Source organism: Hemitrygon akajei, chromosome 1 (assembly GCF_048418815.1).
Source record: "Hemitrygon akajei chromosome 1, sHemAka1.3, whole genome shotgun sequence".
Lineage (NCBI taxonomy): Eukaryota > Metazoa > Chordata > Chondrichthyes > Myliobatiformes > Dasyatidae > Hemitrygon > Hemitrygon akajei.
Window position 1 is genome coordinate 202,025,113 of NC_133124.1, and position 10,548 is coordinate 202,035,660.

Here is a 10,548-nt window from a genome sequence, read left to right on the forward strand (position 1 = left end):
TATTATGCCTCTCCAAATGTTCATAAATCCTACCTCTCAGGATCTTCTCCATCAACTTACCAACCACTGAGGTAAGACTCACTGGTCTGTAATTTCCTGGGCTATCTCTACTCCCTTTCTTGAATAAAGGAAGAACATCCGCAACCCTCCAATCCTCCAGAACCTCTCCCGTCCCCGTTGATGAAGCAAAGATCATTGCCAGAGGCTGAGCAATCTCCTCCCTCGCCTCCCACAGTAGCCTGGGTACATTTCATCCTTCCCAGCAACTTATCCAACTTGATGCTTTCCAGAAGCTCCAGCACATCCTCTTTCATAATATCTACATGATCAAGCTCTTCATTCCGCTGCAAGTCATCACTACAATCACTAAGATCATTTTCCATAGTGAATACTGAAGGTATTCATTAAGTACCTCTGCTATTTCCTCCAGTTCCATACATACTTTCCGCTGTCACACTTGATAGGTCCTATTCTTTCTCATCTTATCCTCTTGCTCTTCACATACTTGTAGAATACCTTGGGGTTTTCCTTAATTCTGCCCGCCAAGGCCTTCTTATGGCCCCTTCTGGCTCTCCTAATTTCCTTCTTAAGCTCCTTCCTAGTAGCCTTATAATCTTCTAGATCTCTAACATTACCTAGCTCTCTGAACCTTTTGTAAGCTTTTCTTTTCTTCTTGACTAGATTTATTACAACCTTTGTACACCACGGTTCCTGTACCCTACCATAACTTCCCTGTCTCATCGGAATGTACCTATACAGAACTCTACACAAATATCCCCTGAACATCTGCCATATTTCTTCCGTACTTTTCCCTGAGAACTTCTGTTTCCAATTTCCTGACTGATTGCCTCATAATTCCCCTTACTCCAATTAAACGCTTTTTTAACTTGTCTGTTCCTATCTCTGTCCGATGCTATTGTAAAGGAGATAGAATTATGATCACTATCTCCAAAATGCTCTCCCACTGAGAGATCTGACACCTGACCAGGTTCACTTCCCAATACCAGATCAAGTACAGCCTCTCCTCTTGCAGTCTTTTTTGGTACCAATATGTACCACGACCTCTGGCTGTTCTCCCTTCCACTGCAGGATATCTTGGATGCGATCTGAAACATCCTGGACCTTGGCATCTGGGATACAAACTACCATTGAGTTTCTTTCCTCCGTCCACAGAATCGCCTGTCTGACCCCCTGACTATAGAGTCCCCTATCACTACTGCCTTCCTCGTCCCCTTCCCCCTCCTGACTGTCTGTCTCCCTTGGCCCCAGTGTGACCACCTGCCTATAACTCCTCTCTGTCACCTCCTTGCTCTCCCTGACTAGGCGAAGGTCATCGAGCTACATCTCCAGTTCCCTAACTTGGTCCCTCAGGACACTCCTAGTGCAGATATGGCTGCCTAGGAGGCTGGGAGACTCCAGGACCCCCCCACATTTGACACCAAACACAGAAAACTGGCCTCACACATATACTTCCTACCTCGCCTTGTTCTGCTACCACCATCATCACCATGGAAAAGGATTATTATTGACTATGCTGGCTATTCATGGACTCCATGTTTCTGATTGCTGTGGATGTTCATTTGAAGTACCCGAAGTTTCTACCAATGAAGTCAACCACCTCAGCAAAGACTGTCACCACTCTGAGGACTAACTTCGCCAGCAATGGCTTACCAGATCAAATCGTGAGTGACAACAGACCACAATACACGTCAGAGAATTCCAAATGTTCATGAAGAAAAATGGCATCAGACATTTCACCTGCTCTCCACCCAGCAACAAATGGGTTAGCTGAAATGTTTATCAAGAAGTCCATTAAAGTGATGGACAAGGAGGACATTTCTCTACAGCATAAGGTGGACAACTTCCCTTTCGTGTTTCCGAACTCTTTTCATGCGAAGACAAATCAAACACCTGCAACGCTGTCCATGAGCAGGAATCTGAGATCTCACATAGACCCCTGAAACCGGATCTACGGAGGAAAGTACAGGAAAAACAGTTCTTCCAGTTGCCGAGTGAAGCAGCAAGGAGCTTCCAGATTGGACAGGAAGTTCTAGCACCGAGAAGACGAGCGAACACCCAGTAGGATAGCTCAACCACTGATGTACACAGTGGATGTTGGAGATCAGACATGTGGAACAGATACAGGATGCGCAACCAAAGAACACACCTGAGTTGACTGCATCCAACAAGACAAACACATTAGTCACCGGACCTACCTCTCAGTGATGATCATGTTACTAACAGCAACGTGACACTGGAAACAAAAAACATTGTCTTGGACAGAACACCTGCCAAACCTGATGCCATTCAACAGTGCAGAGGCATGACGAGAATGTTATCATTGACAAGACACTTGATAAACCTAATGCCACTCCACAGGTCCAGAGGCGCTATGCTGAAAGAAGCAGAGTGCCACTCAAAAGACTGAACCTTTAGAACTGTGACGTTAGTTATGGATTGTTATTGTAAAAGCATGTTTATTTGGGATATGGGTTTTTGAAAGGGCAATTGAATGTTTTGTACATACACAGTTTTATGTTGCATTAATCTAAAGGGGAAGGAAGTGTGATGTATGGATCTATTTCTTTTAGAGCAATGACACCCCCCTTGGCACTATGTATTGATCAGTTGTCTGCACATGCGCTGTTGTCTATGTGTGCACAGTGTTCTCTCTCTCACTGCAGTGTGAATGCACCAGTTAACGCCACCTCCCGCGTGCATACTTTTGATTTAATTGTCATGTATCCGTGGCTCAGACGCAACACAGATGGCAACAAGAACATCAGACCCAGGTCACAACTTCACAAAAAGGTCACAACCTCATTGAGAGGCATGGGGGACCTCGATGGTCTCAGGTTCCTATATCCCATAGCTGCCTCTGGTATTACCAGCTGAGCACAGAGCGTAGGACCATAAGGTGTAGGAACAGAATTAAGCCATTCAGGCCATCAAGTCTGCTCCACCATGAATGACTTATTCCCCCCAACCCCATTTTCCTGTCTTCTTCCCTTTTGACTTTTGACTCCCTTACTAATCAAAAAAACCATCAACCTCTGCTTTAAATACACCCAGTGACCTGGCCTTCACGGCTGTCCGTGGCAATAAATTCCACAGATCCACCACCCTCTAGCTAAAGAAATGAAGTTGGAATCAGCACAGGAAGATCCTTGTTTGATAAGTGTGTTCTGGAATGTTGAACCTCTGTTTCCATCAGATGGCCCTTCCTCCTTGCCCCAACGTATTATGTGGAGAGTTTCCAGGGATCATTCACCTCTCACCTGTGTCCTATCTGATCCATTCCTACTCATCATCTGGCAATTGTGTTTTTGTTTTACAAATTTTTAAAATTATCATCTTATTGTTGGTTGTTTTTCACTCCGTGTCCCTCCATAACCCTGCAGCTACAACCCAATTCAAACTCTTCAGTTACCATGTTCCTGTCTGCCTTCTGTGTCCTTTTAATTACCTTAAAATACGTCAGTGCTATTGACATATTTATAGCAGAATACGCAGGAGCAGACCAAAATGTGAATTCTGCCCCCCTTTAACAAACTGATGCTCTGATGCAAAGAGCTGAATCATTCATGCTACTGTGAAAAAAGAACAATTTTACTCTACAATAAATCATTAATATATTCAACTGACTCACCATAAATAAGGAATTGACATGTACAAATTGTGAATGTTAAAAGCAGAGCCTCCTCATTTGCTTTAGTTCATTTGATTTTAGCATGAGTTTAATGGGCTTACAGGCATACTCTGAAGCCCAAGTATAAATTGCATCAAAATTCTGAACTTATGTAGCACCTGCTTCAAAAGGGCAACAATTATACTGGTGGCCAAGCAGAGTACAGTGAGCTGCCATAACGACTATTGACCTGTAGCATTCACAGTCTATGGCAATGAAATGCTTTGAGAGGTTAGTTATGGCTAGAATTAACACCTATCTCAGCAAGGACCTGGACTCACTGCAATTTGCCTATCGCCCCAATAGGTCTTCAGCAGATGCAAACTCATTGGCTCTTTATGCGGCCTTGGATCACCTGAACAGTACAAGCACCTATATCAGGATGCTGTTTATTGACTACAGCTCTGCATTAAACACAATCATTCCTGCAGTTCTGATCAATAAGCTCCCAAACCTGGGCCTCAGTACCTCTCTGCAACTGGACCCTTGACTTCCTAACTGGAAGACCACCATCTGTGCAGATTAGTAATACTATCTCCACCTTGCTGAAAATCAACACTGGCACACCTCAATGATGTGTGCTTACCCTTGCGGGCGCGCAGACAAAATGACAAAGGGAACATCGTCATTTGGTAAGAGGCGGAACAAGACTCATGCTCTTTGCCGACGGTGTGGGGCTAAAGCATTTCACCTGCAGAAATCTACCTGTGGTAAATGTGCCTATCCTGCCAAGAGAAAGAGGAAGTGTGAAAGCCAAAAGGAGAAACACAACCGGCACAGGTCGCATGAGGCACCTGAAGGTGGTGTTTCGGAGATTCAGGAATGGATTCCGTGAAGGCACCACTCCAAAGCCCAGGCGAGCTGCAATGGCGTCTTCCAGCACTGCATAAACTGTTGGTGTATCAATAACAACAAATAAAGCTATGCTTTGTAAAGTTTTTTTTAAAAAAGATGTGTGCTTAGGTGGCACACACGTGATTATGTGCCGAGGCATAGCTCAAATGTCATCTGTAAGTTTGCTGACAATACAACTATTGTTGGCAGAATTTCAGATGAAGACAAGAAGCTATATGGAGCAAGATATATCAGCTAGTTGCCCAACAACCTTGCACTCACTGTCAGTAAGACCAAAGAACTGATTGTGGACCTCAGAAGGAACACACACCAGTCCTAGTAGAGGGAACAGAAGTGGAAAGGGTGAGCAACTTCAAGTTCCTGGCTGTCACTGCCTCTGAGGATCCATCCTAGTTGTGGTGAACTAGATATACCTGTCTGACTGCTCCTGTGGCTCCTCCCAGGACCCTGCTGACTGCCCCTGTGGCTCCTCCCACAGACCCCTGTATAAAGGCGACTGTGGCCTGCTGCTCTCCCTCATTTTCCCAGGATGTAGTTGTTCTTCAGTCAATAAAAGCCGATATCTCACTTCCTAAGTCTCGGCGTGAGTTATTGATGGTGCATCAATTTTATTGACTGAAAGTTACAACATGGAAACCGCTTTACGCCCAGAACGCCTAGACTTGGACCCCCAAGACCCTGGAGCAGCTCTTGCCTTTGAACACTGGCTGGTGTGCTTCCAATCGTACTTAGAGGAGGTTCGTGCCACCGACTCGGCTGTTCGGCACAAACTTCTCCTCTCGAGGGTCGCCCCAAAAGTTTATTCGTTCATCAGGGACATATCCACCTACGAGGAGGCGCTTGCCGCCCTCAGAAGACAGTACCTGCGGCCAGTAAATCCAGTTTATGCACGGCACCGCTTGGCAACACGAAAACAGCGGCCTACGGAGTCGACTGCTGAATTTCTCCGAGAACTACAGATACTCGCGCAGACTTGTGACTGCCAAGCGCTCACAGCGGAACAGCATAAGGAACTCTTGGTCCGAGACGCTTTTGTGACTGGGGTCCGGTCAGTGTGTATACGCCAGCGGCTGCTGGAAAAAGCTGATCTTACCTTATGCTCCGCGATAGAGACGGCCGATACGATAGAGGCTGCGCAGCTGTACGCCGAAGAGGTCCAGCCGCGCGATTCCCCGGTTCCGAGCGAATTCGCCAACGCCGCTGCCAGTCGCGGTATCTCAAACCCCACGAATTCGCCAGGTATGAAACTCTGTTACTTTTGTGGGCTTCAGAAACATTCCAGAAACAGCTGCCCGGCGCGCGAAGCGACTTGTTCCAGCTGTGGGAAGAAGGGCCATTTCGCCAAAGTATGTAAGTCTAAACCGCGCCCGGGGTCGAGCAGCGCTGCGTCTGAGACCTGGGGGCCGCCATTTTGCATGACCACCTGATCGACTTAACCTGTAAATATGCTTGGGAATTTTTTTTAAACAAAGGGGGGGTGAATGTGGTGAACTAGATATACCTGTCTGACTGCTCCTGTGGCTCCTCCCAGGACCCTGCTGACTGCCCCTGTGGCTCCTCCCACAGACCCCTGTATAAAGGCGACTGTGGCCTGCTGCTCTCCCTCATTTTCCCAGGATGTAGTTGTTCTTCAGTCAATAAAAGCCGATATCTCACTTCCTAAGTCTCGGCGTGAGTTATTGATGGTGCATCACTAGTCCCTACATATCAATGCAGCTACAAATAAGGCACAACATTGGCTATATTTCATTAGGAGTTTGAAGAGATTCGGTTCGTCACCAACAATACTTACAAATTTCTACAGATGTACCATTCTAACTGGCTGCATCATCATTTGGTATGGGGGGGGGGGGTTTGCCATTGCACAGGTTCAAAATAAGCTGTGGAGAGTAGTAAACTTAGTCAGTTCCATCATGGGTACTAGCCTCCGTAGTAACGAGGACATCTTCAAGGAGTGATGCCTCAAAAAGGCGACGTCCATCATTAAGGACTTGCACCACCCAGGGCATGCAGTGTTCTCAAATTTCTACCATCAGGGAGGAGGTACAGGAGCCTGAAGGCACACACTCAACTATTCAGGAACAGCTTCTTCCCCTCTGCCATCCAATTTCTGAACGGACATTGCACACATGAACACTACCTCACTTTTTTTTAATTTCTACTTTTGCAACACTTGTTCAGTTTAAATATTTAATATATAAATATCTCCTGTAATTCACATTTTTTCTACTAGTATGTATTGCATGTGCTGCTACAGCAAAGTCAACGGAGTTTAGAAGCTGGGAAGTTGCAATTACAAAAAACATTAACAGGGCCACAATTGGAGCATTGTGTATAGTTTGGGTCACCCGGTCATAGGAAAGATGTCTTTAAACTAGAAAGAGTGCAGAAAGGAATTACAAGCCTAATTTACAAGGCAAGGTTGTGCAGACTGGAGCTTTATTCCCTCTGATATAGGAAATTGCAGGGTGACCTGATGGGGATCATGAGGGGCATAGACAGGTTGAGGGCACATTGCCTCTTTCCAAAGGAGGGGTGTGTTAAAAACAAGATGGCGTAGATTTAAGATCAGAGGAGAGAAATGCTAAAGTGACATCAGAGGCAGCTCCTTCCTAAATGTGTAGCCCTAAATCTCTGTTGAGGTTGTCATAAGCTATTGGGAAAAAAAGTAGTCGTGGTGGGCCCAATACCTATATTTAACAGCCATCTAGATAAATAAATAGATAGGAAAGGTTTAGGGGGCTATTGCCAAATGCAGGCAGATGGGACTAACTCGCTGACACAACAGAGTTAACATGAAGGATTTAGGCCAAAGGATCTGTTCCATGCAATATGACTCCATGACGCTTTGGGCCTGAGAACCAGCAGAGGACAAATGTGCTAACTTCCATCAAACTTATTGCCATGGATGCTGAGGGGCACCCTGCTCAAAAACAGCAGAAGGATCAGCAAGGACCTGATGGGCCGAAGTACAGCTTAGTGATTAATATTTTATTTCTATTCAGCATCAAATAAGAGCATTCAACCCATCAGGTTCACGACAGCTCTTACAGTAACCCCATCAACTCCATTCTCCTGTTTATTTCCCTGGTGACCCTTTTTCTCCCACATTGCCCATTAATATCCCTCTGATTCCTCTGCCACCCACTTACATCAGTGAGAATTTAGCCTGCCAAATCACACAACACTTTGGACAGTTGGAGGAGCCTCAAACACCTGGAGAAAATGCACGAAGTCCACAGGGAGAACATGCAAACTCCACACTAACAGCACCCAAGGTCAGGATTCAATGCAGGTCACTGGAACTGCAATGTGGCAGTTCTATCGGCTGCACTGCCATGTAGCCCGATAGCCAGATTGCAGATCTCTGTTACCTTCGATCTTTCCACTACTAAATGCAGAATCCTTGCCGTCCGAGCATCAATTGTATCCAAGTGTATAGCTGATGCTTTCTCCCCTTCGGTTTTGTCCCAATGTGGCTTTAAGACTGTGTCAGGAACATCAGCTGTGAAGAAGTTCACATCTGCTTTGGGCCTGGGAACCAGCAGAGGACAAGTGTGCTAACTCCCATCAAACTTATTGCCATGAATGCTGAGGGGCACCCTCATATTATTCACATAATTTCCATGTCTCTTCGGCCTTGTTCACTACCTGTTTCTGTTCCACGTACCTTCCTCAGTGTCTTCTCACGTTCTAACTTCCTATGCTCAACCCTCTTTTGCTCTTTCTCAAAATGAATTGTTTCTCTTTCCAAAGACACTGCCTAATCCACCGAGTGTTTCTTGAATGTTTTGTTTTTGAACAGGCAGTGTTCCTGGATTGATGTCACCTGTCTCAACACTCTCCCATCTCAACCCGGCCGACCTATTAATGGAACACCGAGATCCTAATTAACAGACGATTTGAGCAACATCCTGTCGGAGTGTTGGGAGAAGCTCGTTTCAACAGGAAAATCTTCCTTCAAGGCAGATTTAAAAATATTTCATCAAGCAGGATGCTTAACACTGACAAACAAATTAATGTTTTTATATTGACATCCGCACTAATCCCACACCAACCAAAATAAGTTTCAGTTTTATTGCTGATAAACAACTGCAGATTTAAGGAGGAAATAAACCTGCTTATCTTATAAAGGATCATGAAAATAACTGATAGAACTTTTAAGGATGTAAATGTAGGCCATTCAGCCCATTTACAATATGCTCATGTCTTTACTCCACCCAAACCCCTTCCTGTCCCACCTTACTTTACTCTGCTAATGTTACCTTTCTATCAAAATGTTGAGCCTACCCTGTGCCAAATGAAGTGATCAGGTTTAGGGATTGACTTGTTTGCCCTATTGAGAGCAAACATTACATTTATCCATTGATTCCTGCAAGATTGTGCAAATCTCAATGGCATGTTCTTGGGCTGTGGACACAAATACTGACTCTCAGCTTTAGTTTTAACCTCCACGGGGTATTCGAGCTACACATGTTAAACCAATCTGGGTGAATAACAATCAGGTCTACCATCACTGTCAAATTGTAAATTTGCTGTTTTGCAGTAGCAGTACAGTGCAAGGTGCAAGGCATAATATTTATTATTTTACAAAATAATTAAAGAGTGTAAAACACAAATAATGAGATAGTGCTCATGGACCATGCAGAAATCTGATGCTGGAGGGGAAGAAGTGGTTCTTAAAATGCTGAGTGTGGATCTTCAGGCTCCTGTACCTCCTTCTCGATGGTAATAATGCTGAGTTTTGACTGGTTATATTGTGGCCTGGAATGGAAACCCCCAGTGCAAGAGGAGAGTAGTGGACTCGGTCAGTTCCATAATGGGTACAGCTCTCCCCACCTTCAAGGACATCTGCAAGAGGTGATGTCTCAGGGAGCCAGCATCTATTATTTAAGGGGACCCTGCCTTGATCCATTAGCTAATGTCTGAAGGCTGTAACAAAAACTGAAACACCCCAGTCAGTCAGGCAGCTTCGGTAGAAAGAGAAACCGAGGTAAAACAAAATGCTTGAGGGAGGAACTCAGCAGGTCAGCCAGCCTTTATCGAGAAAAATAACAGTCAATTATTTATTCCTCTCCATAAATGCTGTCTGACCATCTGAGATTCTCCGGCATTTTGTGTTTCTTATTCTGGATTTCCAGCATCTGTAGAATCTCTTATGATCATAACAGAGGTAACATTTTCTCAGAGTTCAGGTTGTTCCTTGTAGCATAAATACAGAAAGTATTGGATAGACTCAGTAGGTCAAGAAGCATCTGATGTCATTGATCTGACATTTAGATTCTGGTTTACTCTGTCCACAGATGTTGCCTGACTTTCTGAGTGCTTCCTGTCCTTTTGTTCCCAATTTCTGATTTTCATTTCCTAGTGGGAGCCAGCAATATGTGAATATATGACTGTTCTTCCAATGTTGCCACAGTGCAAACACTTCCACAGCTAAAAAGTGCTTTGGGATGTACTGAAAGAGATGGGAAGGGCAAGATTTCCCCTCAACTAACCACATACTGTATTCCTTTGTTTTGAAATAACAAGTGTCTGTGTCAACACTCAAAGCATTAAGCTTTTGCATCAGATTTTTTTTTCCAGTATTGTGTTGTCGGTGAGTCTGTTCTTGGCTGCTGATCAGAAGAGTATTTTTAGAGGCGGTTCAATGAAATCTATTGAAACGTGAAAGACTAACTCACCATATTCATTAAGGAGTCCATGTGCTTTTCCTGTTTATTCAGCAAGAAGAACTCTTCCTTTTCCATCACTGACCAATTGTTTGAACAGTTGTGATACTCCAGAAGTGACAGATCATTGCAGCTTGTCTCCCCTGAAGTGTCAACAACATAGTTGCAGACATTAGCAAAGTTTAAGAGCCATCTAGCTAGGTACGTGAATGCAAGAGGTTGAGAGGGCAATGGGCCAGTTGCAGGCAGATGGGACTAGCTCGCCAGGCAACATATTTGGTGTGGGCAAGTCGGACCAAGGGACTTGATTCCATGACTCTGCTACAACTCCCG

General features: G+C 44.8%; 1 pseudogene; it reads left to right on the forward strand.

Moving 5' to 3' along the window:
* Nucleotides 1-4,281: 4,281 nt before the first annotated feature.
* LOC140739287 (large ribosomal subunit protein eL37-like) lies at nucleotides 4,282-4,626 on the forward strand (annotated as a pseudogene).
* The last annotated feature ends 5,922 nt before the right edge of the window (nucleotides 4,627-10,548 follow it).